Source organism: Onychomys torridus, chromosome 11 (genome assembly GCF_903995425.1).
Source record: "Onychomys torridus chromosome 11, mOncTor1.1, whole genome shotgun sequence".
Taxonomy (NCBI): domain Eukaryota; kingdom Metazoa; phylum Chordata; class Mammalia; order Rodentia; family Cricetidae; genus Onychomys; species Onychomys torridus.
The window spans coordinates 66,354,513-66,382,294 of NC_050453.1; the positions used below are offsets into that span (position 1 = coordinate 66,354,513).

Here is a 27,782-nt window from a genome sequence, read left to right on the forward strand (position 1 = left end):
TGTGGTTTTCAAATATTATTCCCCTGAACATTTCCAGTCCTCAGCAGGCAGGCCTGACTAAGTGTATTTTGTAGATGAGAAATTAAGCAATTTTATTTAACAGCTTTCTCCATGAGGTACAAGCACAAAATGATTCTGTCTTTTTCTCCATATCTTTTTTTAGGATTGATATCACATCTCCTGTTCACAATCTTTAGCAAGGCCTTTGGTAGATGCCACCACTTTCTGGTCACTTTCAGATTCTAAAATCCCATCCAGTATGGCCCAGGGCTGGTAGCTTGGACAGCACCTAAAACCATGGTCCACTCAGCACCAGCCTGTCTTTATCCAGGAGCTTGGAAGGGGAAGCATGGAACTGCTTGTCAGTCTCTCTCTCTCTCTCTCTCTCTCTCTCTCTCTCTCTCTCTCTCTCTCTGTGTGTGTGTGTGTGTGTGTGTGTGTGTAGCTGTCCACCTCAAATGTTGTTCCTCAGGTGCTATCCAGCTTGTTTTACTTTTTTTCTTACATTACATTTATTGTTTATTATGTGGGGTGCTTTAATTTTTTCCCAAGTTATGTTTGTGTGTTTATTGTGTGGGAAAGGTGGAGCGTCACAGCTCACAAGTGGAGGTCAGAGGACAACTTGAAGGAGCTGGTTCTCTTCCTCCTCTTGGTGAGCTCCAAGCATCAAATTCATAACCGTCATGCTCCTGGCAAGAGCCTTCACCCACCCAGCATCCTGTCAGCCTCCCCTCGTGCTTTTGAGACAGGGTCTTTCCCTTGGGCTGCAGCTTGCTGATGTGCCTAGACTGTCTGGCCAGCGAGCACCGGGGTTCCACCTGTCTCTGCTTCCCCAGGCCTGGGGTTTACAAGTAGTTGCACTACCACACCCAACTTCTTTGTGCGGGTTCTGCAGGATCAAACACAGGCAAGCACTTTACTGACGGAGCCCACTCCCCAGCACTCCGCTAACGCTTTCTTTACTTGGGGACTTGGGAGAGAGGTGGAGGGAGGGTGTGAATATCTTCAGGGGACACTCAAGGACTCCTCTCCCATGGGTTTTAGGGGGTCTCTCTATGGCAGGTATCTGTTCTATGATGGCTGATATCCAAATACCATCTCTGAAGAATGCTTCTAGGGTCCTTCCTCTGCCTTTTCTCGGGTCCTGCTGACAGGGGAAAGCCCTTCGCATGGGGGAATGCTGTAGGACAGCCAAGAGATACACTACCCCTAAAATTATAGACACATGTCGGGCATGTGAACTGCTTGCCTGCAGACTCTTCCCTGCGGGCAGCTGAGGAACAGACTTCTAACAGATATGCATCATAGGAGGGTGATTCTCCTACAGTGTCCCCTGAATTGAGAAGTGCCCCCAACACTCACGATACTGTGATTCCCCAGCTCTGGTGAACTGGCCCCTAGGAACTGTGTTTCCTGCTCACGTAGTCGGAAACAGTGGTAAGACCAGGGTGTGGTTCATTCTAGCATAACTCAGTTGGGAACATTTAAACTGTTTAAGTGGAATGTATTTATTTTTATTGGGTAAAATCCATGTGACATGAAATTTACCACTTAGAAGCAAACAATTCAGTGGCATTTGGGGTGTTCATAGTGTGGTGAAACCCCTCCCTCGTCTGTTCCAATGCCTCTTCATTGCTCCATTTCCTCACCCTGTGCATCCATCAGAGGCTTCCCACGCCTCTCTCCTCCAGACCCTGGGGACCACTGATTTACTTTCTGTCTTGATGAGTTACAAGTGTGGGGCATAGTGATAGCACCTCAGATTATCTGGGTGTCCCTATCAGTCATCATCCAAGGCTTCTGATACTAGTAGTGATCAAACTGTCTGTGAAAATTCAAAAGGATTGGGATGTAGGGTGGGAATTTTAGATGTATATCATCAGTCATTAGCTAACAGTTAACAATCTTTAAATGGCCCTTGTCATACAGAGTATCTGTGAGGCACAGATATTTAGAGAACAAAGTCTACAGGGTTTTTTTTTTGTTGTTGTTTGTTTGTTTGTTTTGTTTTTGTTTTTGGTTTTTTTTTTTTTTTTTGGTTTATTTTCGAGACAGGGTTTCTCTGTAGCTTTGGAGCTGGTCCTGGACTAGCTCTGTAGACCAGGCTGGTCTCGAACTCACAGAGATCCGCCTGCCTCTGCCTCCCGAGTGCTGGGATTATAGGTGTGCGCCACCACTGCCCGGCAAGGTATGTTTTTTTTTTTTTTAGAAATCTTTTTAAAATATTTATTTATTTGTGGTTGTGTGTGGGGGGTGGCTATAGATGATTGTGGTATGTTTGTGAGGATACATACATCTGTTGGAGAGATTTAAGATTAACAGACACTGAACTCTGAGTTCCTTCCCTCGCCCGGAGAAGAGATGCACCTGCCGAACTGGGTGGATCTTGCTTAAACTCAGATTCCAACAAACTGACAGCAGTGTATTCATCTTTGGAACATTTGGGAGATTGTGAATATAGACTGGGCCTTAGATGCCCATAAGGAACTCAAATTAAGTTTGAACACAGGTGTGAGGGACTTCACACATGAGTTATGTAAGAAGGCATCCTTGTGTTTAGAGGAACATGCTGAAACCATTCAGCAGAGCCAGGGTGGTTGGGATTTTTTTCCCCACAAGAATAAAAATAGACAAAGTGAGAGTGGCAATCACTGCTACATCTAAGTGATGGGTGTCGGGAGTTTACTGTGCTGTTTGCATGAGTCAGGATCTTCCCAGGAGGAGGAACCGTCGGGAGATATTTAAAGCATACAGCCTCCGCGGCAGAATTTCGGCTACACGGTGAATGTGACCAGGTGCCAAACAACGAACTCAGAGTTGCGATGGTCACTGCCAACCTGGGACTGAAGAGCAGATCCAGGAGATGCTGCCCCTGGCAGGGACAGGGTCACTTGACCAAGTGGGAACCCCAGTAGGCCTGTCAGATGTGTGCAGCGTCTCTGTGACAATGAGGACACTACCTATGGTGTCTGTCTTCCTTCCACTCCCAAGTCTCTTGATTCTTGCTGGTGTTCCTCCTGACTGATGGCAAAACTATCAGGCCCAGTCCACAGTGGAGAGCATGCCTAGTTTTGTGTGGTGCTGGGAATCAAACCCAGGACTTCGTGTGTGTTAAATAGGCATTCTACAAACTGAGCCACATACCAGTCCTGTGCATGCCTCTTAAAGCTCTCACCCCTACAGCACTTTACCCATGGCATCTCACTGCTGGAGGTCACCACAGAGACTCCTTGAGGCCTTCAGAGAGCCTTGCACAGTGCAGCTCTTGGGCAGAGGCACTACCATCAGCACTGTTTGAGAGAAGCCCAGCGCTTTTAGATAAACCCTCTCTGGGAAATAAAAAGGGCTGTACTCTGTCAACATGGCCTGTCATCTCGGACCCAGAGTGAGTCAACCGTTGTTGCACAGAGCCATCAGCTCGGAGAACCTGGGGAGATTTGGCCTCATTTCCCACAGTGGTCCTGCTGGTGACCTACCCCAAATCCATTTCCTCTGTGTTCCTATGAATAAAACCGAGACTTTGTTCAAGCTGACAATGTACCCGGCAGCTAAAAAAAGGCTTCTTTCCCAGGTACTCTTGAAGTTACCAGCGACCTTTTCATCATGCTTAGGTCAATGAGAAGATGAAAGTCCTTGGGCAAGGTGATCCTTCCAGAACAAAAGGGCAAGCCAGCCATGCTTGGTGGTGTACCTCTCTGTAGCCACAGCATGGTGGTAGTGCAGCCCAGAATGGGCTGTGTTCAGCTGAGTACATAATTGTTGCTCCAAGCAAAGTAACAAACAACACAACCCCCAAAACAAAAATACAGTCAAGTCTTTGCTCAACAAGACAGGGAGAGGACGGAAGTAAGTTGGCAACGACGACCCAGCACGCGCTCTATGGCACAGGACTACAACTCCGCAGAGGGAAGAGATGCGTGGCGAATGGATGTGGACCAGACCGTGAAGAGTGTGAGGGCTGCTGTGAGACAGCGTTATGTGTCCCTAAGGAAACCAGCAACAAATATCACCAGGCTCCCTGGTGTCATCACGGTGATCTAGGGTCAAAAACAAAACAAAAAGCAAGCAAGCAAACAAACAAAAAACCTGCTTTCTGGGGCTGGAGAGATGATCCAGCAGTTAACATTTGCTTCTCATGGAGAGGACCCAAGTTTATTTCTCAGATTTCACAGGCAGTGCACAACTGCCTGTAACTCCAGCTTCAGGGGTTTTGATGCCCTCTTCTGGCCGTCACAGGCATCTGCACTCACAGGACCCTCTCCCCAGCATATATATATATATGTGTGTGTGTGTGTGTGTGTGTGTGTGTGTGTGTGTGTGTGTGTGTATATATATATATATATATATATATATATATATATATATATATATATATATATATATATACACAAGTGTATACCAGGTGCGGCTGACTTTAATCCCAGCACTTGGGAGGCAGACGCAGGTGCATCACCTGCCCAGCCTGGTCTACATAGCGAGACTCCAGCTAGATCCACATGTTAAAAGCTTATCTTTAAATAAGTAAATAAATTGAATAAAGCAAGTCTTGATTAAAAAAAAAAAAAAAGACAAACTGCTCACTGAATGCCCTGATACAGATGAGAACTGCTCACATGGAAGGGAGACACACGGTGAGTTTGCTCATTGTCCAAAAGCAGGACTCTGAGGGGACAGGTACGGTGGACACAGCCTGTATGGCGTGGGACCTTCAGTGAATCATACCCTGTGTAACTTCTCCCTTTGCGATCCGAGTAACATTGTGATGCTTGTTCCTAGGCCAGGACAGTGGTGATGGTCACTGTCACCCCCTACACCAGGTTATGCCGTATGGCCAAGGTAATATATATGTGCACACACATGCACATGTGCCCAGCTCCAGCAGGCTAGAGGAGAGCGAGAGGCACTTTGTGGCTGGGGAGGCAACTTCTGTTGGTAAAGTGCCTCTGTGTGAGCAGGAGGACTTGAGTTCAATCCCTGGGGGATAAAAATCCCAAACACTCTGTGTTTTAGTTAAGTGTGATTTCATGTTGAGCTGCGTTTGTAGCTCTCCACATGCCACATGTGGTCCCCGGGCTGCAGGTTGGACACACCTGGTGACAGAGAGGAGGCTGGGAAGGGGCCATCTGGTCCTGGCTCACAGAGGGCAGATCTGAGTCCAGCATTCACATGTCCACTCACTACATGTTAGCTGCCTGCGTAGGGGCATGAGCAAGCCGGTCACAATATGAGGCTTTTGTCTCAAAGCCTTCCTTCCTTCCTTCTTTAGCACACAGCTACAGCTGTGACTTCCCCACCATGATGTGACAAGGGGACAGGAAGGGAAGTTCACACTTAATGAGTCCCTATAATGCCCTGGGCACAGGGCCAGTCACTTTACACACACACACACACACACACACACACACACACACCTCCATCTGCTACCCTACTGAGCATAGTGGGTGTGCTCATCAGCCCATTCCATGGGTGGATAAACGGAGAGATTCAGGTAGAGAGCACAGATTCTAAGGAATGCCGTTTCCTCCTGTTCTAAGCTGGTGGGAGCCTGGCTGAGGAAAAGCAGGCCAGCCGAGCTCATGTGGCCTACTTTATGTAGCTGCCTCCCTCTCCTGCCTGCCCTCTTTCTCCTGCTCTCCTCCACCTCCTCATAAGATGCACATTCTCATAAGACTTATATCGGTGACTTGGAAAGGGAGCAAGGGTCCAGGATACCTCCTCCTTTCTCTGCTTTTTGTCAGAATATCCCTCCCCTTGCAGGCAAGCGTTTTCAGACCATTCCTTCAAACCATTTTCTAAATTTGAACCTGGTGTCGACACTCTGCTCTCTCTTTCGGCTGCATCCCTCTCCATGGCTGTGACAGCCCAGGCCCAGATAGCACCGGGCCATTCTCCCCTCTGCAAATTCCCGTAATCATCTCTCTGTTCTTCTGGGAAAAGGTCAGACACCTGGTGGAAGGCAGCTAGGTGCAGGGCCTTTTCAGTGAGGGGTGGCTTACTGCGACTTGAAGCTAAGGAGAGTACCAGGAGCTGCACAGACATCCAGGGACCCACAATAGCAGAAGCTGGGACCAGCTCCAGCACTGAAGGGGGAAAGTGAAAAGTCACACTAACAGAGCCCAGAGGATACGGTACCCGAGCAGGCTGGGAGGCAGGAGGCAGGAGGCAGGAGGCAGGAGGCAGGAGGCAGGAGGCAGGAGGCAGGAGGCAGGAGGCAGGAGGCAGGAGGCAGGAGGCAGGAGGCAGGAGGCAGGAGGCAGGAGGCAGGGTGAACATGTCTCTCTGCCTTGCCCTTCTCTCACCTTTCCAGCTTCTACTGGTCACTTCCGTGATCTGAGACCAACTATGGCTCGGGAAGCAAAGGATTTGGGATGCTGTAGATTGTGATGGTGGGGGCTGGGAGGTGTCCAGCCTTTCAGGGTCAAGGCAGAGCAGATTCTGAAAGATCAAATGAAGAAAACCAGCATACTCCCTGTGAGCATTGTCCCAGGCCATGAAAAATCCTTTGATGACAAGGGCCTTTTCTTGAGACAGGATTTCACGTATCCCGGGGTTGGCCTTGAATTCCTGAAGAAGCCAAGGCTGACCTTGAACACCTGATCTTCTTGTCCCCACCCCCTGAATGTTATGACCAGCACCATGGTGTTGATGTGTTGCTGGAGATGGACCCCAGAGCTTCATGCATGTTATACAAGCACTCTGCCAACTGAGCTACTTCCCCAACCCCAAGACAGAGTTCTGACCAGTTAAAGACTGGTCACAACATGACGGCCTACAGTTTATTATATTTCAACTAGGAAGATGAGAAGGCATTTGGATTGGTCTCTCTGATCATTATTTTTGTCATTTCCTATTGACAGGGTTCCCTTCATAGCGTACAGGCTTTAAGAACCTGAGAAACACCAGAGGCCTCTGGAAACCATGAGGACCATCAAACCTTGCCTGATCTTGCCTGGTTACAGATCAGGAGGCAAGGGAATTGCAGGGCTGGGTCTAGGAAACCTCGGTGGTGGTGGTGGTGGTGGCAGGGGTGGGGGAGGAGTGTGTCCATGATCACAGGTGCACCCTGGATTCAAGGGCTATTAATAAATGCTGGAAGCTCTCAGCGGCCTGGGCTTCCTGCTGTCCTCCACCTGAGGCGTCTGTGAGTATGCCAGGCCCCTGGTCACAGGGAACTTGCACCCCCTGCTGGCCAGAGGGGCCTCTGCACTAAGTTGTGCCCCACAAGCTTCCAGGGATTGTCAGGATTCTGGGCACTCAGGCTTTTGAGAAGTCCCTCACTGCCACAAAGTCCTCATATGCCTCTGAGAACCTTTGGATTTTGCTCTCCGCAATACAGAACAGGGGTGTAACCACGGCAGGCACTGCACTGTGATACTTTAATTGGCAAACGTAACAAAAACTTTGAACTTATGTGTTGTTTGCATGTGTACACATTTGTGTATGTGCATGTGTGTATGCATTTAAGCTCCTGGAATCCATCTGTTCCCACCCCCAATGCTGGGGCCACAGGCACATGCCTCGCTCTTTACATTGGTGCTGGGGGTCTAAACCAGGACCTGCATGTTTGGACACGTGTTCTTACCCACTAAACCACCTACCCAACCCCTTTGTCTTATTTCTTTTTAGACAGGGTCTTTCACTGAACCTAGAGCTCACCACCACAGCTAGACTAGCTGACCAGCCAGGATCAGAGACCTCTCTGTCTCACTCCCTAGAGCTATGATTACAGGTGACTGGCAGCATGCCTGGCCTTGTATGGGGGGCTGGGGACTCAGACTCAGTTTTGTGGGGGGTTTTTTGTTTTGTTTTTTTGGTTCTTCAAGACAGGGTTTCCCTGCAGCTTTGGAGCCTGTCTTGGAACTAACTTTGTAGACCAGGCTGGCCTCGAACTCACAGAGACAGACTCAGTTCTTTATGCTTGTCTGGCAGACACTTTACTAATTGAGCCACCTCCTCTTCCCTGGACCAAGAATCTTTTGATTCAGCCTCATCTCCTCCAGGAAGCCTTCCACTGCCATACCCCCCAGACCCTCTCTCCCTTCGCCAGCCCTACATCATTGTTTTTCCTTAGTTTGTCTCTGACTCTGATGCAAAGAAAAGTTGTTTTTATTTTGCTTTAAATTTTTCATTTCTATTTGGAGATCCAACTTCATTAAGAAGTGTGGCAACTTGCTTGCAATGACTTCAAGTTCTCCTCAGCCTTTCCCTGGAATGAGGTTCTAGGGTAAAGCGGGGAGAAAAGTACCTCTTAAGACATGCCACATCTTAGGAGACAGGTAGATCTCTTGAGCTCATTGGTCAGCCAGTATCGCCAACCAGAGAACTCCAAAGTTCAGGGATGTCATAAATGAATGAATGAATGAATGAATGAATGAATGAATGAAGTGGAGAGCAGTTGAGGAAGACACCTGGAACCTACCCTCTGGCCTCTGTACACACAAGTACCCCTCATGCACCGCTCCCACAATCACAAGGAAAAGCAGCTAACACAAGGATCATTCCGAGGCCGACTGGGTGAGACACGCACCCCTAGGAGCCAGGTTTTGGTGCCTCTGGGGAAGCAGCACAGCTGTCAGCAGCATCTGGGGAAACAGAAGCATCTCGTCCCTGAGGTGGCTGCTTCCCTGAGGAACATTTTCCCCACTCATTCTTCTCTTGATGGACACCTAGGCTGACTCCATAACTTGGCTGTAGTGAATAATGTCACAATAAATGAGGGTGAGCAAGTGTCTCTGAAGTATGTTGACTGAGAGTCCTTCAGATATACTTCCAGGAAGGGAACTGCTCAACCACACGGCAGTTCTATTTCGTGTTTGAGGAAGCTCCATATTGTTGGCCAGAGTGGCTGCATTCCCACCACTGGTGTATGAAAGGTGCCCCACCCTCATCCTTGCCAAGATTTTTTTTTTTAAGATTTATTTTTATTTGTTAAATATACAGTGTTCTGTCTGCATGTGTCCTTGCAGACCAGAAGAGGGAACCATGTCTCTCATTACAGGTAGTTGTGAGCCACTATGTGGTTGCTGGGAATTGAACTCAGGACTTCTGGAAGAGCAGTCAGTGCTCTTAACCACTGAACCATCTATCTCTCCAGCCTGCCAGTATTTGTTATTTGTTATGATATCCATTCAAGCAGGGCTAAGACAGAATCTCTATGTGATTTCCATATGCATGTAAATTAATATTAATTCCCCTTCCCTTTTTCCCTTCACTCACTCACTCACATTCCAAAATATACTGTGATACAACTTCATTTCAAAATGGATGTTTTCGTTTGGACCCTAAGTGTGTCACTCTCCCTACTGCAAAGGAGGACAGTTAAAAAACAAACAAACAAACAAAACCAAACCAAAACAACAACAACAACAAAAACCCAAAGGCGATATCCCCCTGCCACAGATGGTAAAGAGGAAGCAAAGAAATGTTCACATCCTTGGTACCTGAACAACAACAACAAAATAACAGGGCCAATCTGCATCAACACCAAAGATGAAGATGTAGTGTAGCAGGAATCTTAAAAGTTCTTATTAATAAAATCAAACCTGAGCCAGGTATTGGGGTGAATGCTGGAAGATCAGCAAAGCAGAACAAGCCACAGCTACCTCGCCTCGCCAGTTCCTCAGCTGATCATGTTTCCTCAGACTGGAAGCCTCTGGGTCCTTATCCGAATGGATCTCAGCTGAACTGCTTCTCCAAAGCCTAAAAGCTTCTAGTTTCTGGTCCTCACACCTTATATACCTTTTTGCTTTCTGCCATCACTCCCTGGGATTAAAGGCGTGTGTCACCATGCTTGGCTGTACTTGAACTCACAGAGATCCAGATAGATCTCTGCCTCTGGAATGCTAGGATTAAAGGTGTGTACTACCACTGCCTATCCTCTATGTTTAATATTGTGGCTGTTCTGTTCTCTGACCCCAGATAAGTTTATTAGCGTGCACAATATTTCAAAGAACACAATACCACCACAATGTATGTACTGTTAAAGATGTGATCACCAGGATGAACCTTGGGAACCGGAAGCATGTGCTCTCTGGGCAGAAAGGAGAGACAAATGTCCTGTAATTGGTGGTGGATGTAGATGGGAAACATTTTAGCTGCTGAGAAAGGGAGGCCAGAACATGAACTCTCGCACTTACCTCTACAGGAGATTATCCATAAAAGAGATAATTCACTCAAGCTTTCCCACAGGAAAACAAACCAAAGAAATGCTGAGACAGCAAGGAACAGGGAGCTAGAGGTGACAGGTGCTTTCTGACTGATCTTGTCACTAAGCAGCCTGTGATGGCCACTCTGTGGGAAGGGCAGTGCTTGAGGCTATTTCCTGGACAAGACACCCACATGTCTCCCCATCTTGTCCAGGTGGTGCCACAACATTTCACACAGCCACCGGTACAACCTTGGTTGGCTGGGAGGCCATGGGCTACAGAGGAACCTAAACAACCCAGACACTGAAAGCCAGGCAGTGGGATCAAGAGTATCCCAGAGACTCTAAGCTGAGTGGTGCATGGCAGTGAATGCCTTTACTCCAAGCACTTAGGAGGCAGAGGCAGGTGGATCTCTATGAGTTTGAAGCCAGCCTGGTCTATAGAGTGAGTTTGAGGACAGCCAGGGCTATACAGAGAAACCCTGTTTCAAAGAAGAAAAAAAAAATCAAACCAAACCAACCAAACAAACAAACAAAAAACCAACCAAACAAATAAACAAAAAGGAAAAAGTTGTCTAGTCGCAGAGTGAAGATGAGGCATCCTTGCCTGTAGATGAGGCAGACCCAAGCCTTCCTACAGAGGATCTTACATGGTCCACACCTTCCTGTGAGTCTCACCTCCTCTACCTGCTTTAACCTAACATGCTCCAGTCATGTGGTCCTAGAACGTTCCCTCCCATGATCCCACTCGGTTCCCCCATCTTCATGCCGACATCACCTTCTCGGGATCAGCTGTCTTTTGCTGCCCGGTTTAGGGTGGAGATGTTTGACACCCCCTAGCATTCCCTGTCCCCTGTCCCCTAGCTTCCTTTCCTTTTCCCACGCTCGGCTGTTGCTGACACCTTGTTAGTTGCCTATGCCCTCGTAGGGATGTAAAAGTGAAGATTTCTTTACAATACTTATTGCATCTATTTATGTATTTGAGTGTGTGAGCGTGCCACATGTGTGTGGAAGTCAGAGGATGACTTGTGGGGGTTATTGCGTCTATTTGTGTACTTGAGTGTGAGCATGCCACAGGCCTGTGGGAGTCAGACTATTTGTGTGTTTGAGTGTCAACATGCCACACACGGTATGGGGTCAGAGGATGGCTTGTGGGGGGTTTTCTCTTTCCCCCCACCTGGATCCCAAAGATTGAACTTAAGGTTTCCAGCTTGTCAGCAAGCACCTTTTCCCACTGTGCCATCTCGCGGCCCATGATTTATAACGTTCTGTTTCTCCCAAGCCTAGACTAAAGTCTAGTTCCCAGGAGCCTGACAAATGAGCGCTCACAGTGCAGTGTTGGTGGTGGAGACACGGGGGTGGGGGTGGGTGGGTGGGGGTGGTGTTGTGGTCTGAATGTGAAATGTTCCCACATGGGCTCATTGGTCTCCATCTGGTGGTGCTGTTTGGGAAAGCTGTGGAGACCCCCTGGAGGAAGTGGGTCACGGGGTGCGGGCCTGGTGGCTTTGTGGTCTAGGTGCAGTTTCTGTCCAGCAGCTGTCTACCCAGCCATACCCTTGGTTCAGGTATAATAATCCTCAAGGACCTGTCACCATGTCTTTCACAGGCGTGCGTGAGTGGGTGTGTGCTCATGTACCGTGCAGTGGTCAGAAGAGGACATCAGGTGCACTGCTCTGTCACACTCCACCTTAGTCCCCGAGAGCCATAGCTGGGCTGGCGGCCAGCAAGCCAGAGGGATCCTCCTGTCCCCATCCCCCACAGCACTGGAGTTACAGATGTCACTCCCAGATTTTTACATGGCGGATGGGGATTTGAACCCAGGTTCTCACCCTTGTGCAGCAAGTGCTATTACCCGAGGAACCATCCCCTCACTCCCCAGCTGGCTTTATAGACATTGCTCTCATGCAGGTAACCCATTCTTCACTTTGACATGTCCCTCCTGGGCCCAGCCCTGTTGGATGCTCCGTGGACACTGAGATAAGGTGGCCATGGCCTCTGGTCCCTTTCCTGGGCTTAAGCCTACCATAGAGTGGGGGCACCACACACTTCTTATTCAATAAAGGTAGCAGTCCTGGGCTGCAGGCTGAATGCTGGAAAATGTGGGCACAGAGCCACCCTTCTGTGTAAACCAGGGCCTCATAGCTAGCTAGGGTAAAGCCAGCACTCAAAGCAAGCTTCATGGCCCAAGGCCACTGCCCTTTTTGCTACCCCACTCATACAGACTATATTCCACGTGTTATAAGCAATTTGCCTCACCCATACACCATGGAGTTTAAAATCAAAACAATATATTCAGTGTTTAGAAACTGCACGGGCATCTTACAAGCTGGCCTCCTCAGAGCTTGCATACAGCAGGTGCTCAAGAAATGCTCTTGGCCCGTAGTCCTCACCTTGCAGTGCATTTTCCTACCTCTCTGCTTGTGCTCCGTCTTCTCCACCTGCACCTACCCACTCACCAGTCTCTGAGCACCTAGGTTGGGCCAGGTGCCCAGCCAGGTGTGGAGAAAGGGCCCGGCCCAGCCCGCCAGCCGTTCACGGCACAGTTGGGAGAGCCAGACAAGTTGCCAGACAGACTGCAGTGTGGGGAAAAAAAAAAAAAGTGCAGACAGCATGTGCCAGGCTGCCATGGGAACTGAGGGGTGGGCCGGTGAATGCACAGATGCCAGCAGCTCCTGACATCTGCGCATGCCTTTCAGCGGCTCAAAGACACGGGTGTGAAAGGTGGGGGAGGGGCCAGAGAAAGAGCTTTCCCAGTCCCCCAGGCTCAGATTCCAAGCAGGGAGCCATAAAGACATTCTTGAATACTCATAAAGGAGGTGTTTTTAAGTTTGTTTCCTGTGTGTGTGTGTGTGTGCGCGCGCGCGCACACGAGTGCGTGGGCATTTGCACATGTATGGCGACACACGGGTGGGTTGGAGTGCATATGTGTGCATGTGGAGGCCTGAGATTGATGACAAGAATGTTCCTCCATCACTCTTCCCTGTTGTCATTGAGTCAGGATCTTTCGATCAAACCCAGAGTTCACTGATTGGCTAGTCTCAATACCCAGCGTGTTCTGGGGATCTCTGTCTCCTCCTCCCAAAGCTAGATCCACAGGCAGCCTCCATGTCCACATAGAATTTACCTGGGTTCTGGAAAATCCAAGCTTGGGTCGAGTGTGTTAACCACTGGGCTGCCTCCCCAGCCCTGCAGCTCAGTGCTTCCTGATGAGTTCTTGATGTTCGGTGTTTAGAAAGGTTCTACAGGGTCAGCTAGCACCAGGCTCTAATTCTCACGAGCTGCTGAGGAACTACAATACAGGCAGGCCCTTGCCGGACTTGCACAGAGCTGCACGGAGTTGGGAGTGAGGCTGGATAGAAAGACAGGGAAAAGTATGGGCACATGGACTCAAACAAAAACATCTGGTTGAGCAACATGACACTTCCAGGCATGCTACCCTCTCCATGCCTCAGTTTCCCCATGTGTAAGTGGAGGAAATGTCTCACTCTCGAGTCTGGTCAAAGTCTCTCCAATGGTAAGAATTCTAGTGCATGAAGGCTGGTGACATAGAGGTACTGTCTTCTCTTCTCTTTCTTTCTTTTTTTTACTTTCTTTTTAAAATGTATTTAATGTGTCTTTCACACTATTCATCTTGATCCCATTCATATTTCTCCATCCCTTTGCATCCATCCTCTGCCTCTGCAATGCCCCCCCAATAAAACAAAATTTAAGAGAAAAGAAGGAGAAAATTATAAATCTCATCATGGAAGCTGCAGTGTGACACAGTGAGTCACACAGTAAACCCCTTTGTCCATGTAACTTTACTTGCAAGTGTTCATTGAAGAGGGTCGTTGGTCAGGTTGGAGGTCTCTGGTTTCTATTACACTGTCAATGCTGGGCTCTCCCTGGACTCCTCTTGGCTGTCCAGTTGTTGTCCTGTGTTGTGCAGATCCTGCAGCTTGGGGTCTGCAGGTCAGGTTCCTTCACATGCTCCAGCAGATCATAAATGGGGTGGATGTTGGGGCAGGCCAATTCATAACCGCCAGCTCTCCCCAGTCCTAACCACCAGGGTGCGCTCTCCAGTATTGCCCCAGCTAATTCATCCTTGCAGCTATGATAGGGGATTAAGGGGATAAGGGTGGGGTTGGGGGGCAGTTCTCCTGCTTTCAGGCTCTCAGGGTCGGCTCTCCCCCACCTACACCATCAGTGCCAGTTCTACTGTGTTGCCCAGGCGAGATGCAGAGGCCATCAGCACTCCTGAGTACTGCAGCTGGGGAGGATAGGGACAGCTCTCCTGCTCTTGTGACCCCAGGGCCAGCTCCTCCACCTGTCTCAGGTGTCGATGGGTGGGGGCTGGGAGGAGGGCATCTCTCTTCCACCCGCCCGCCCGTGTGCACTACCACACGTCTGATGAGTAATGGGGACAGCTCTTCCTTGCTGGCAGCATCTGAGCTGCGTTACCCACACCTCTGACAACCTCTGCTGTGCTGCCTAGAGGTGCAGGGCCTGCTTTCCTGAGTGCTGCTGCAGGGAGAGGGTCATCATGCTTGTCTGTTTACAGTTACAGGTGGTAAGGGGTGGGGTGGGAGTAAGGGGGAGCATCTCTTTCCCCACCCACACCACCGCTTGACAGACCCCTAGCGGAGAGATAGATGCTGTTCCTTTTACAGAGAGGTTTCTAGTAAGATGTCAGTTTCAAATAAGCAGGGGGCCATGCTTAGTCCTAAGTGTTAAGACTTCTCTTTCTCTAGCTGCAAACTTACATTTTTCTAGGAATCTCACCAGAAATAACACTTACAGTAAAAGCCTCTTGTGCGACCCTACGACTCTACCATACTGCAGTCCTTCACAAGGTACCGCCGGAACCGCCCTCTGACCTCCGTTATCACAGAAGAGGGAGGAAGGGCTGCAAGAGCAGGTAAAGGCACTTGCCACCACCCCTGGCCAAGCCCTAGAATACACATGGTGGAAGGAGAGAACTGACTCTCAGAAGATGTCCTCTGGCCACCACTGTGGGCCCACATGTTCAGACACACAGGTAAATGTTTATGAAAGGAGGGAAAAGTTTATTCGTGACCCTTGGGATATCAGTGGAGGGCTAGCAGAACGGTTTAGGGTTAAGCCTAGAAGGTTAAGCTCGTCTTTGAGAAGCCCACACCTGCACTTGGGTGTCTCAGCTCATCCTTCCTCCAGCAGCTTCCTTTTTAACCTTGGTGTTTAAATCTGTGCTAAACTTTCTCCTGGAAACTCTGGTTCTACTCCATGCTTTCTGAGTTTTTTTTTTTTGTTTTTTCGAGACAGGGTTTCTCTGTAGTTTTGGTGCCTCTCCTGGATCACTCTCTGTAGCCCAGGCTGGCCTTGAACTCACAGAGATCCGCCTGCCTCTGCCTCCCGAGTGCTGGGATTAAAGGCGTGCGCCACCACCGCCCGGCTGTTCCATGCTTTCTTGTCCTGAAGTTCTTTCTGCAAGAATCCCAGTCTCCCCAGAAGCTGCCTCTGGAAAGATCTCCAAAGTCAGCAGCCTGGAGCTGTGTCTTTGGCCCCACCTCACTCTGCTGACAGGTAGTACCATGTGATGTGTCCTGTCAGAGCCTGCCGACCAGTGGACTGGGTAGTTGGGTGGAGGCGTGCAGATTGTAGAGATAACAAAGAAGACAGAACAGAGTCCAGAGGTCTGCCAATCAATGCCAGACAGTCCCGAGTTTATTACACAGCCAGCTTATATACAGTCTTGAAGGGCAGAGTTAGAACAAATGCACAGCACAGGCACCCAACCCCTATCTATCCCACCCTTGAGTCAAGGAGCAGGCAGTTTCATTTTCTATCTTGATGTACCTCCGGCTGGCATTAGCAGCCTGAGTCTAGCTAGATAGTGTGTTCCTTCCCATGGGCTAAGCAGGACTTTCTCACAGCCCTGGAGCAAGTAAGTCTGAACTTTATTGACTCAGAATAGACTTTAGATTTGAACTGGGAAACTGAGTCCGTTGTGGGCTCCCACAGTGCTTTGGGACCACAGTTTCAGCTGTGGTACTTGCCATGGGTGCCTCAGATGGGAACTCAGTATCTGGGGTCCTGTCAGAGCATGGCTCTCCAGTCTCAACATCGAAGAGAACCTTCTTTCATTTCCCAAGCCAGTTAACCCTGGCGTGGGACTATTCAGAGCAGCCCTCTCAGACTTTGGGTGGGCACAAGCCAGCAGGGAAGAAGCTGTAAGGGTCTCAGGGCATCCTCAGGTAGACCTACATGTCTGCACTCAGGCCCCAGGTGGGTCAGAGCCTCCTCTACAGTTGACCTAATTCTGTTCTCCACTGTCCTCTGCGTGGATGGATTTCAGGAGTGACATGTTGGGCCTAGGGATGAAAAGGTGACTGAAATGCCCTGAAGACTCCTAGGAAACCTCATCCACGCTACTACTGGTCCACTCAAGTGCCCCGGCAGTCTCTGGTTTCCAGGAGCTGTTGCCATCCGTGAAGGTGTGTTGCTAGGGTCCCTCCTAGGGAAGCAGCATGCTGCTGCCATGGGTCCTTGTCCTGGCCCACCCTCAACAATGTGACATGGCGAGTTCCTCAACCTCTCTCAGCTGCTGCCTCCCCACTGTATCTGAGGGGAAAAAACCTCGCTTTCTTTTATGTGTGCACATATATGTGTATGTTTGTGTGTATGCAGAGGGCAACCTCTGGTGTGCCTCAGGAGCTTCCATATTGTTTGTTCCTCCTTCCTTCCTTCCTTCCTTCCTTCCTTCCTTCCTTCCTTCCTTCCTTCCTTCCTTCCTTCTTATTTCTTTCTTCCTTTCTTTCCTTTTTTGTTGTTGTTGTTTGGTTTTTCAAGACCGGGTTTCCCTGTCTGTTTCTAGCTGTCCTGGAACTCACTCTGTAGCCCAGGTTGGCCTCAAACTTACAGAGATCTGTCTACCTCTGCCTCCTGAGTGCTGGGATTAAAAGCGTGTGCCGCTGCTGCTGCTGCCGCCGCCGCTGCCACCACCACCCACTTTAAATTACATCTTGATTCTGATTTTTTAAAAGGTATTATTCATTTATTTTATATGCACTGATGTTTTGCCTGTATATACTCTGTGTGAGGGTGTCAGATCCCTTGGAACTGCAGTTATAGGCAGTTGTGAGCTGCCATGTGGGTGTTGAGAATTGAACCTGGGTCCTCTGGAAGAGCAGCCAATGCTCTTAACCACTGAACCATCCCTCCAGCCCTCTATATTTTTTTATTTTTATTTTTATTTTTATTTTTTGAGATAATGTCTCTCTCTGGCTCGGCGCTCCTCCGTTCAGCTAGGCTGGCTTCCCAGCCAGCAAGCCCCCAGAGATGACTTGTCTCCACCTCCTCAGGCTGGGATTGCAAGTACACACTACCACACTTAGCTTCTTCATGTGGGTGCTGAGGACTGAACTCAGGTTCTCAGAATTGAGTAACTTAGTTACTAAGCCATTTCCCCAGGCCCAATGCTCTGCCTTTCCTTGAGTTTTGTGGCAATTAGATGAGGAAACAGCCTGGCTCCCTGTTTGATAGCTATAATACTGTTCCCTGGAATAAGTTCCAATGTTGAGCTGGGCAGAATAAGGTGAGGTAAAGTCACCTTCATGGACTGTAAGAGCCAACTCTGCTGAGGGCCACCTCAGCTTTGGCCTCGTCAGAGACCTGAGCCTGTTCCTCTCATAGGCACACAGGCCGGAGGCTGCAGCTTACTGGGCCTTGTTGGTTGTCTCAGGCCTGCCCCTCCCTCTCCGTCCTCTGTCTGACCTCCCTTGCTCTGGATTCTTGCCTCCTCAGGTTAATGTGACCCCTGATGAACTTAGCAAACCTTTCCCTTGCTCATCTAAGGGCCTCATCACAAGGCCAACCAAAATTGTTTCATACGTATGCAAACATGTCCCCAACAGCTGCCACAGGCTGAGGCAACAGATGGTGCCTGACATTCACTCGGTTGGCAGAGACAGCCTCAGGGGCCATTCAAAATGGGTGGAGCAGGATCGGGAAGTGGAGAAAACAGTGACTCTTCAGGATTAGCAGGAGTGGGCACCAAAGGCGGGGGGAGGCTGTTTGGGCCGACTCCTGGGAACTCTCTCACCCTGTTAGCTGGCTGAGGACCTTTGCACACATTGTCCCCTACAGGGCTTCATTACTGAGATACCTGAGGACCAGGCAGGACAGTCAGTATGCCAGATACTAACCAGACAGGTCTAGACTTGAGGAATGATGGTTGAGAGAAGCCTCTGACAGGAGCTAGGAACAGGGCCAGAAGATGGTGGTTCCCTGTTGAATTGCATTAGAGAGGCAGGGGGCTGGGGGCGTGGAGGGTGGGGTGTAGGGGGTGGGGGATGGGGTGGGGTGGGAGGGCGGGGTTCAGATGTCTGACGGTGTGGCCCCTTGGGAAAGGAACTGTGAGAGCCACTGTTGTGGCTTGGATCTGGAACCATGTCTTAACTGCCCGCATCCGGTGGGGCTATTTTGAGCAACAGCAGCCTTAGGCACCGGGCCCTGCTGGCAGGAGTTGGTCACTCAGAGTGGGCCTTAGAAGGTTATGCCCTGCCTCTACTTCCTGTTATGCTCTCTGTTTCCATGTCCTCTGGTCCAATTTCATTTCTGTTGCTGTCATAAAATACCCTGGCCAGAAACAACTTGTGGGGTGGTCATTTGGCTTAAGTCCTGGGCTACAGTCCATCACGGGAAATCATGGGAGAAGGAGCTGGAGACAGCTTGTATTAGCTCCTTTTCTTTCGCTGTGATAAAACACCATGACCAAGGCAGCTGATAAAAGAAAGTTCTCTACGTTCTATGGATTTACAGTTTCAGAGGGTTAAGAGTCCATCACCATCACAGTGGGGAAACATGGCAGCAGGCAGGTGAGTATACCAGCTGGAGCAGAAGCTGAGGGTTCACATCTTGAACCCAGACACAAAACAGAGAGGGTGAACTGGGAGTGGCATGTGCCCTTCAAACTCCCAAAGCCCACTGTGATGGCTTTTCAGAACTAAACCCCCCAAATGGAAGGCACGTCTGTGAGGGGTTTTTGTTTTGTTTTGTTTGTTTTTTTATTTTGGCTAATTTGAAGTTGGAAGATCCACTTCTAATCCAGATCTTTGAGGTAGGAAGACACAACTTTAATCCAGATCTTTTGAGATGAGAAAAGACATGATTTTGATCCAGATCTTGAGGTGGGAAGACGCACCTTTGATCAAGTTCTAATCTGGGCTATGCCTTCTGCAGGAGTCTATATAAGGATGTTGTAGAATATATTTTAATTAGGCAAAGATGTGTTACTTTTGTCTGTGCTGCATTTGTTTAATCATGATAAGATGTGCTGCATTTGTTTAATCATGGTAAGATGTGCTGCATTTGTTTAATCATGATAAGATGTGCTGCATTTGTTTAATCATGATAAGATGTGCTGCATTTGTTTAATCATGGTAAGATGTGCTGCATTTGTTTAATCATGATAAGATGTGCTGCATTTGTTTAATCATGGTAAGATGTGCTGCATTTGTTTCATCATGATAAGATGTGCTGCATTTGTTTAATCATGATAAGATGTGCTGCATTTGTTTCATCTTGCCTGCCTAAGGCACCTGATGGGTCCAATAAAGAGCCGAACAGCCAATAGCTAAGCAGAGAAGGGATAGGCGGGGCTGGTGGGCAGAAAGAATAAATAAGAGGAGACATCTAGGCTCGAAAGGAAGGAGAGAAGGAGAGAGTGGACAAGGGGCATGCCTGGGGCAAGAAGCCAGGCAGACGTGGAGAAGCAGGGAAAGTAAGAAAGATAGACAGAAGTAAAAAGGGTAAAAAGCCCCGAGGCAAAAGGTAGATAAAGAGAAACAAACCTGTTTCTCTTAACCATTCTTAACCATTAAAGTTAAAAGAGCTAGCCAGAAATGAGCCTAAACTAGGTTAAGCACTGAAAACTAATAACAAGTCTCTGTGTCTTGCATGATTTGGGAGCTGGTTGGTGTCCCAAAAGAAAAAGCTTGGACATAGGAAAGAATGGTTTGCTCACTGCTGCTGCCCTTGCTTTGCTAGCAAGTCCATTGTTGTTGTTTTTACTCTTTGGGGGACCCGCCATCCTCCTCCCAAATAAATCACACACGGAGGCTTTTTCTTTTTCTTTCTTTCTTTCTTTCTTTTCTTTTTTCTTTTTTCTTTTTTTAGCTGAGGATTGAACCCAAGGCCTTGTGCTTGCTAGGTAAGTGCTCTACCACTGAACTAAATCCCCAACCCCCCCCCCCCCTCTCTCTTGAGACAGGGTTTCTCTGTGTAATTTTGGTGCCTCTCCTGGATCTTGCTCTGTAGACCAGGCTGGCCTTTAACTCACAGTGATCTGCCTGGCTCTGCCTCCCGAGTGCTGGGATTAAATGCTCGGCCGGAGACTTTTTATTAATTATAAATGCCCAGCCTTAGCTTGGCTTGTTTCTAGCTAACTTTCTTTAACTTTAAATTATCCTGTCTATCTATGGCCTCTGGGCTTTTATCTTTCTCTATTTCTGTATACCTTTCTTTGTTTCTTACTCTGTGGCTTGCTGTGTAGCTGGGTGGCTGTCCTTCTCCTTCTCTGGCTACTTCCTTCTCCTTCCAGATCTCTCCTATATCTTCTCTGTACCTGCCAGCCCCATCTATCCTTTCTCCTGCCTCACTATTGGCTGTTCAGCTCTTTATTAGACCATCAGGTGTTTTACACAGGCACAGTAACACAGCTTCACAGAGTTAAACAAATATAACATAAACAAAAACAACACACCTTAAAATAATATTCCCCAAAAGATCATTCCTTCACTGCTTCCTAGGGATTCAGCATGTACTGAAGACTATCTGAGACATCCAGTTTCACAGACTGAGCAACTACTGGATTCTTGGACTTACTGTTCATAACCAGCTATTGTTGAATTATCTGGACTACAGCCTATAAATCATTTTAATAAATCCTTTTCTCTCTATATATGTAAGTATATAGAGATTCACTCTATAAGTTCTGTTACTCTAGAGAACTCTGACTAATGCACTCACCCCCAGTGACATACTTCCTCCAGCACATCTGTACCTCCTAAACCTACACAAACAGTGCCACCAACTAGGGACCAAGTGTGTATGTGTGTGTGTATGTATGTATGTATGTATTTAATTTCTATTTGTTTGTTTGTTTGTTGTGTATACAGCGTTTTGTCTGCATATACACCTGCAGGCCAGAAGAGGGCGCCAGATCTCACTACAGATGGTTGTGAGCCACCATGTGGTCGCTTCGATTTGAACTCAGGACCTCTGAAAGACCACCCGGTACTCTTAACCACTGAGCCATCTTTCCAGTCTCCAGGACAAAGTCTTTAAATGCCTGAGACTATGAGGATCATCTCATTCAAACCACCGAACAACAGGTCACACCACAGCCACAGCCAAGAGCAGGGAGGAACTAATGCGTCCTTGCTTTCGGCTAGCTTTCTAGTTCAGGACCACTGCCTAGGGAATGGCGCTGCCACAGCAGGCTGGGTCTTTCTGTATCAGTCAGCCATCAAGACACTCCCCACACACATGCCTTCAGGCCAACCTGATCTAGACACTTCCTCAGCTGAAACCCTTTTCCCAGGTCACTCTGGATTGTTAGAACTAACCAGCGCCTCCACAATGAAGTCAACAGACAGACAGACAGACAGACACACACACACACACTACTGGAGCCATGGCCAAGCTTCTCCACCACACCTCAGTCACAATGGGCTGAAAACCTTCCCAAGCATGAGCTACAATCAGTCTCTCTTCCTTATACCTCTTCTATCCATCAGCCATCTCGCCTCAGTTCATTCAGCAACTGCTTCCTGAACCCTGACTGTCAGGGGCCAGGCTAGGACAGGGCCGGTGATGCTTGCTGCTGCTTTTTTCCTTTTGCATTTTTGGATTTTTGGTTTTTTGAGACAGGGTAATTCTCTGTGTAATCTTGACTTGGGATTCGCTCTGTAGCCCAGGCTGACTTGAAACTCAGAGATCTGCCTGCCTCTGCCTCCAGATTGCTGGGACTAAAGGCGTGTGTTACCACCGCCTGGTGCATGAATACACATGCCACATGTGTGGGTACCCAAGGAGGCCAGAAGAGGGTATTGTCAGATCTCCTGTAGCTACAATTACAGGCAGTGTGAGCCACCTTGTGTGGATGCTGGAGACTGAGCTCAGATCCTCCGGAAGGGCCACAAGCACTCTTCACTGCTGACCTCAGAAACTGTATCCTAATCTAGGCTGCCTGGCTTCAGGACCAAGGCTGCCTAGGCAGGAAACTGCAGATCTTTCCTTTAGGGCTTGCCAGGACTCTGGCTCCAATTGTTCCCTGCCTTAGCGATTTGACAAAGACATGCATGCTTGGACCAGTAGGGTGCTCACAAGCAACAGAGTCAGCAGGGACATCCCCTCCTGCTGGGTTAGCTCTGCTATGAACCCGGAGCTTAAGCTCAGGGACAAAGGAGAGAGAGGACACCAAGAGACAGAGCGACAGAGACAGAGGGTCCTTACTGCTGTGGAAGAGGGCAAGGACCCTGACCGTTTCCTGTGCAGACCAAGTCTGGAAAGACTGGGCAAGGGTGACAGGCATGAGGCCCTGAGTTCCAGTCCCCAGGACCCATGTTGAAGAAAAGAAATATCTGAGCATGGTGGCATATGCTTGTAATTCCAGGGTTGGAGGGCTGGGGACAGGAGGGCCTGCCAGCCTAGCTCGCTTGGTGAGCTCCAGGCCAATGGCAGACTGTCTCAAAAACAACAAAGCAAAAAAGCCGTGAGGAAGGACAGCTGAGGTTGTCTTCTGGCCTCTGAACAAGTGTGCATTCACATCTGCACACACATATATACATGTGCATGCATACACACACACTCACACACTTAGGGAAAAATTCACCAAGAGTCTCTAAACATCTTGGAAAACCAAGTTTGTGAGTAGATAGTGTCCTGCCCTGGCTTTTTCTTGGTCCTGTTGAAGCTTTGCAATCGTGAGCTTTGGTGAGACCCCTCCCTATCCTGTGAACAGCTGCCTCAGCATATAGCCCAGGATAGCTTTGAACTCATGCCTTAGCCTCCCAAGTGCTAGGATCACAAGTATGAGCCATCCCAGCTGGCTCCTGGCTAGTTTTGTATGGTGTTCTGAGCACCTCCTGTAGATGGCTTCTTTGTCAACCCAGAGTGCAAATTTCCAGCAACTTCTGCTGGAGTCACACTTCAGAACATCTCAGCACCCACAACTCATGGGCATATCTTCTTCAAAGAGATCTGGACCGTATTGCTGGTAGGCAGGGGCTGCCTCTTATAGCTGCTCTTTGTGTACTCTTAAAATCTGCTTGATTTCTTACAAGGGAGTTCCATGTAGCTCAGGTTAGCCTCGTGTTTGCTATATAGCTGAGGATGACTTTGAACTTCAGATCTTTCTGCATTCTCCTCCTGAGTGCTGAGGTTGCAGGCATGCACCACCATGCCTGGTCTAGGAGGAGCTGGGGATGGGACAGTGTTTTGTGCATGCTAGGAAAGCAGTCTACCAACTGAGATAGCGTAACCTCCTGTCGTGTCTTACTGAGTAACGAGCCTTTGCCATGAACTTTCCCTGTTCAAATCACGGTGGCATTTCAGTCTCTTGCTTGGACCTAAACTGACACACAAGCCTAAGAGCCACCTCACTGATGGAACTGGCCAGTGTGGTAACAGTGCCGAGCCAGGCCACCTGGGTTCAAACTGCACACACTGGCTGGTGAAAGCCACTTAGCCTCCTTCTATTTTGATGTGCTGTGTAAGATGGAGGTGTCCTGGCACATTTGTCCTACTTTACGAAATGACCAAGTAGCAGTGTTTGACTCCTCCCTCTGGAGGCTGAGAAGTCCTGGGTCAAAGTGCAGGCTGATTTGGTGTCTGGGCAGGGCCTACTATTCACTTCTGCTATCTCCTCTGTGGCTCTACATGGCAGCAGGGGCAAAGGGGGTCCTTTGGTCATTCTATAAGTGCCTCAAGTCCAGTCTGCCTCCACGGTTTAATCATTTCCTGTGATGGTTGGTTTTTGTCAACTCTAAAAACTAGAGGCACCTGGGAAGAGGAGAAACCTCAGTTGAGGGATTGTCTCCATCAGACTGGCCTGTGGGCATATCTGTGGGGGCATTGTTTGGATTGCTAATTGATGGAGGAGGGTCGTGCCCACTATGGGTCATGTCTCCCTTGGACAGGTAGTCCTGGGTTGTAGAAGAAAGGCGCTGCATGTGAGCGGGGAAAGAAGCCATTGTCAGCACTCCTCCACGGTCTCTGCTTCAGCTCTTGCCTCCAGGTTCCTGCGTTGATCCTGCCCTGGCTTTCCAGTGACGGGCTGTAACCTGTAAGCCAAATAAACACATTCCTTCCCAAGGTGCTTTTGGTTAGTGACTTGTCACAGCAACAGAGAATCAAGCCAGGACACCTCCCCAGTGGCCTTACCATTTAATATGGCCTTACCAGAGGCTCAGGTTTCAGTGCATGAATTTTGGAGTGATACAAATATTCAGCCTACAGCAGCATACTATGATTATTGCAGGACTCACCAAAGCTCATGTATGCAAAACACATGGTACGTAATGAGTGTCTCATAAGGACAAGGCATTATTATGTCGGTCAATCCTTAGGGTTTGGGCAGCAGGGCTTCTCTCCTAGGACATCCTCTCTGTCCCTTCAAGCTGAGTTAGATGCCCTGTCCTGGGCTCCTTCAAGCATTTTCCACGTTCTGGTCTCACATGTTATCACTGCAGCTGTGACTGTGGAACTGAGAGCTACCTGAGGGCAGGGGTGAGGCCCATGGAGCTCATGTACCTGCCTGGATGAGGGGGCAATGGTGTTTGTTGAGGTACCCTGAGATTAGACAGCCCGAAGGGAGAACACCAGGTGGAAGGCGTTTGAAGGACCACGGGGGGAGAGACAGGAGGAGTTGGAGGTGTGTATGGGGTGGAGCACATTGTGTGTGTGTGTGTGTGTGTGTGTGTGTGTGTGTTCCAGTGCCACTCCACACGTGAGGTCAGAGGACGGCTGTGGAGTTGGCTCTCTCTTTTCTCCACGAGCGTCCGGTCGTCGGGTTTGGCGGCAAGTGTCTCTATTCTGTCTTCGTCTTTAATCTTGCTTTTTTGAGGAACTATCTTTCAATTTACCTGGAAATCAATGAACGGGCTAGGGTGGTTGGCCAGTGAGCCCCAGGGATCCATTTGGCTCTGCCTCCCGAGTTACAAGCCTGGCTTTTTTTTAAATGTGGGTTTTGGGGATCACACTGCGTTCCCCATGGTTGCAAAGTACACACTCTGCTGACTGAGCTATCTCCCAAGCTCCAAAAAACTCCTTTTGACACCAGAAAGGGCAGAGAAGGAGCCGCAGACTCCAGAGTTTCCTGAAAGGCTGCCTGGGACCTTGAGGAGTCTCTGCGCCAAAGTCTCCCACTGGAGAGGATCTGCCTGCAGGGGGCGCTGTCACTGTGCCCACGCTCAGCTTCATGTGATTGTGGGGATGGAGCTGCCTGCAGGGGGCGCTGTCACTGTGCCCACGCTCAGCCTCATGCCAGGGTGCTGATGGATCTGGGGAAACACCTGGAACTGCCAGGAAATCTGCTTCCACAGCAGGTTCGAAGAGGCTTTCTTGGCTTCCACAGCTACCGACAGACAGAAGGCTGGCCACACCCCAAGAACGCAGGGCCACAAGCAGGGGTGCCAGGATCTGTCACCTTGAGACGGAAAGTGAGTGTAAAGTCCACGTCCCTTTGAATATGATTTCTCTCTCTCTCTCTCCTCCCTCCCTCCCTCCCTCCCTCCCTCCCTCTCTCTCTCTCTCTCTCTCTCTCTCTCTCTCTCTCTCTCTCACACACACACACACACACACACACACACACACACACACACACATACTTCTGAGTTTTCTCCCAGGTCATGCATATTTCCATTCTTGTGGCTGCCATACACGTCTTTTTTTTTTTGACTATCAGTATATATTTGACATATGTATCAGTTATAACTAATATCCCCACACATTCCTACAAGTTCTCATAATTAATTTCTTTTTTTGGAAATGGGTCTCATGTATTCCAGGCTAGCCTCAAATTCATAAATCCGAGGATAACCATGAACCTCTACTTCCTGAGTGTTGGGATTTGCAGGTGTGCACCACCATGCCTGGTGCTGAGAATCAAACCCAGGTCTTTGTGCCGCTAGGCAACCATCCTACCAACTGAACCCCATCCTCAGCCTAATTACCTTTTGAATACCATTTAGTGCCTAAACACCATCCGTGGTTTCCTAAGTCATTGCTATTCAACATTTCCATTATTTCTATTTTTAAAACTACTTACAGCATATGCATGTTCTCATGTATATCTTCAGACATATACTATTTAAGCCTGTGGATAATACTCCTATCACAAACTTCAATACCTGAAGTTACTGGGTCAAAAGAGTCGACTGTCACCAAGAGCATACGCGTGTATCAATTTTACAACTCAGGAACACTGAATATTCTTCACTGTTATAGGATTAGTATAGTTGTTGTAAAAGACCATCTCTCACTCTGCGTGTGCATGTGTGGTATACACCCATATGTGTGCTTCAAGAGGCCAGAGGAAGATGCCATGTGTCCTGGTCTACACATTTTATTTTAATTTTTTTCTTTCTTTCTTTCTTTTTTTTTTTTTTTAAGATTTGTTTATTTATTATGTATACAGTGAGTGTTCAGTCTGCAGGCCAGAAGAGGGCACCGGATCTCTTATTGTAGATGGTTGTGAGCCACCATGTGGTTGCTGGGAATTGAACTCAGGACCTCTGGAAGAACAGACAGTGCTCTTAACCTCTGAGCCATCTCTCCAGCCCCCTTATTTTTATTTTTTAACTTTCATTTTTAGTTGTGTTTCTCTGTGTGGTATGTACATATGAGTGCAATACCTACAGAGGCCAGATGAGGGTGTTGGGTCCTCTGAAGCTTAAGCTACATGTGGTTATCAGCCGCTTAATGTATGTGCTGGGAACTAAACCCAGGTCTTCTGAAAGAACAGTACACACACGTAACTGCCTAGCCACCTCTCCAGCTCTCTGCTTCCTTGTCTTGAGCCGGCCTCCCACTGAACCTGGAGCTATGCTGTCAGCCAGCAAGCCCCAGTGAGCTCCCCAATGTCTCTGCTCCCCATGCTCACATTTGATATGGATGCTCAAACTCAGGTCCTCATGCCTGTGCACTGAGCCATCTTCTCTGGTCTCCCCACCCCCTACCTCTCACTTTATGTTCATTTCCCAGCATCCTCGACCCCCAGAGGAGCGCATGGGTCCTTTCCTCTTCGTTGCTGCCAAGGAATTTCCCAGTAGATTGCTGGAGGGTTAATGGCCTTCAGGTGGACTGAGAAGCTCTGGACAGGAAAGGCCACTGCTGACACCTGTGGGCGGGCCGTCAGGTTCCAGGACACTTCTGAGGCGAGAATCAACATGCCTCTTTGATGGGGCTGCAGGGGAACGGACCTGCAGGTGAAATCTTCCCCACGTCCCCCTTCCCTCGTGTAACACCTCAGCGCCCCTGTGCCACGCACAGTCTCCACTTCCTCAGGGACTGTGGCCCTTCAGTCATTCTGATTAAAACGGCAATGCTGCTTCTGGAGATGCTGGTCGCCTCCACAATCCCAACCTAACAATGGCAGCCTACAGAACTACCAGGAGTG

The 27,782-nt window shown here is 48.9% G+C and overlaps 1 pseudogene; it reads left to right on the forward strand.

The window, feature by feature from the left end:
• Positions 1 to 3,879: 3,879 nt before the first annotated feature.
• On the forward strand, positions 3,880 to 27,451 carry LOC118592901 (annotated as a pseudogene).
• The last annotated feature ends 331 nt before the right edge of the window (positions 27,452 to 27,782 follow it).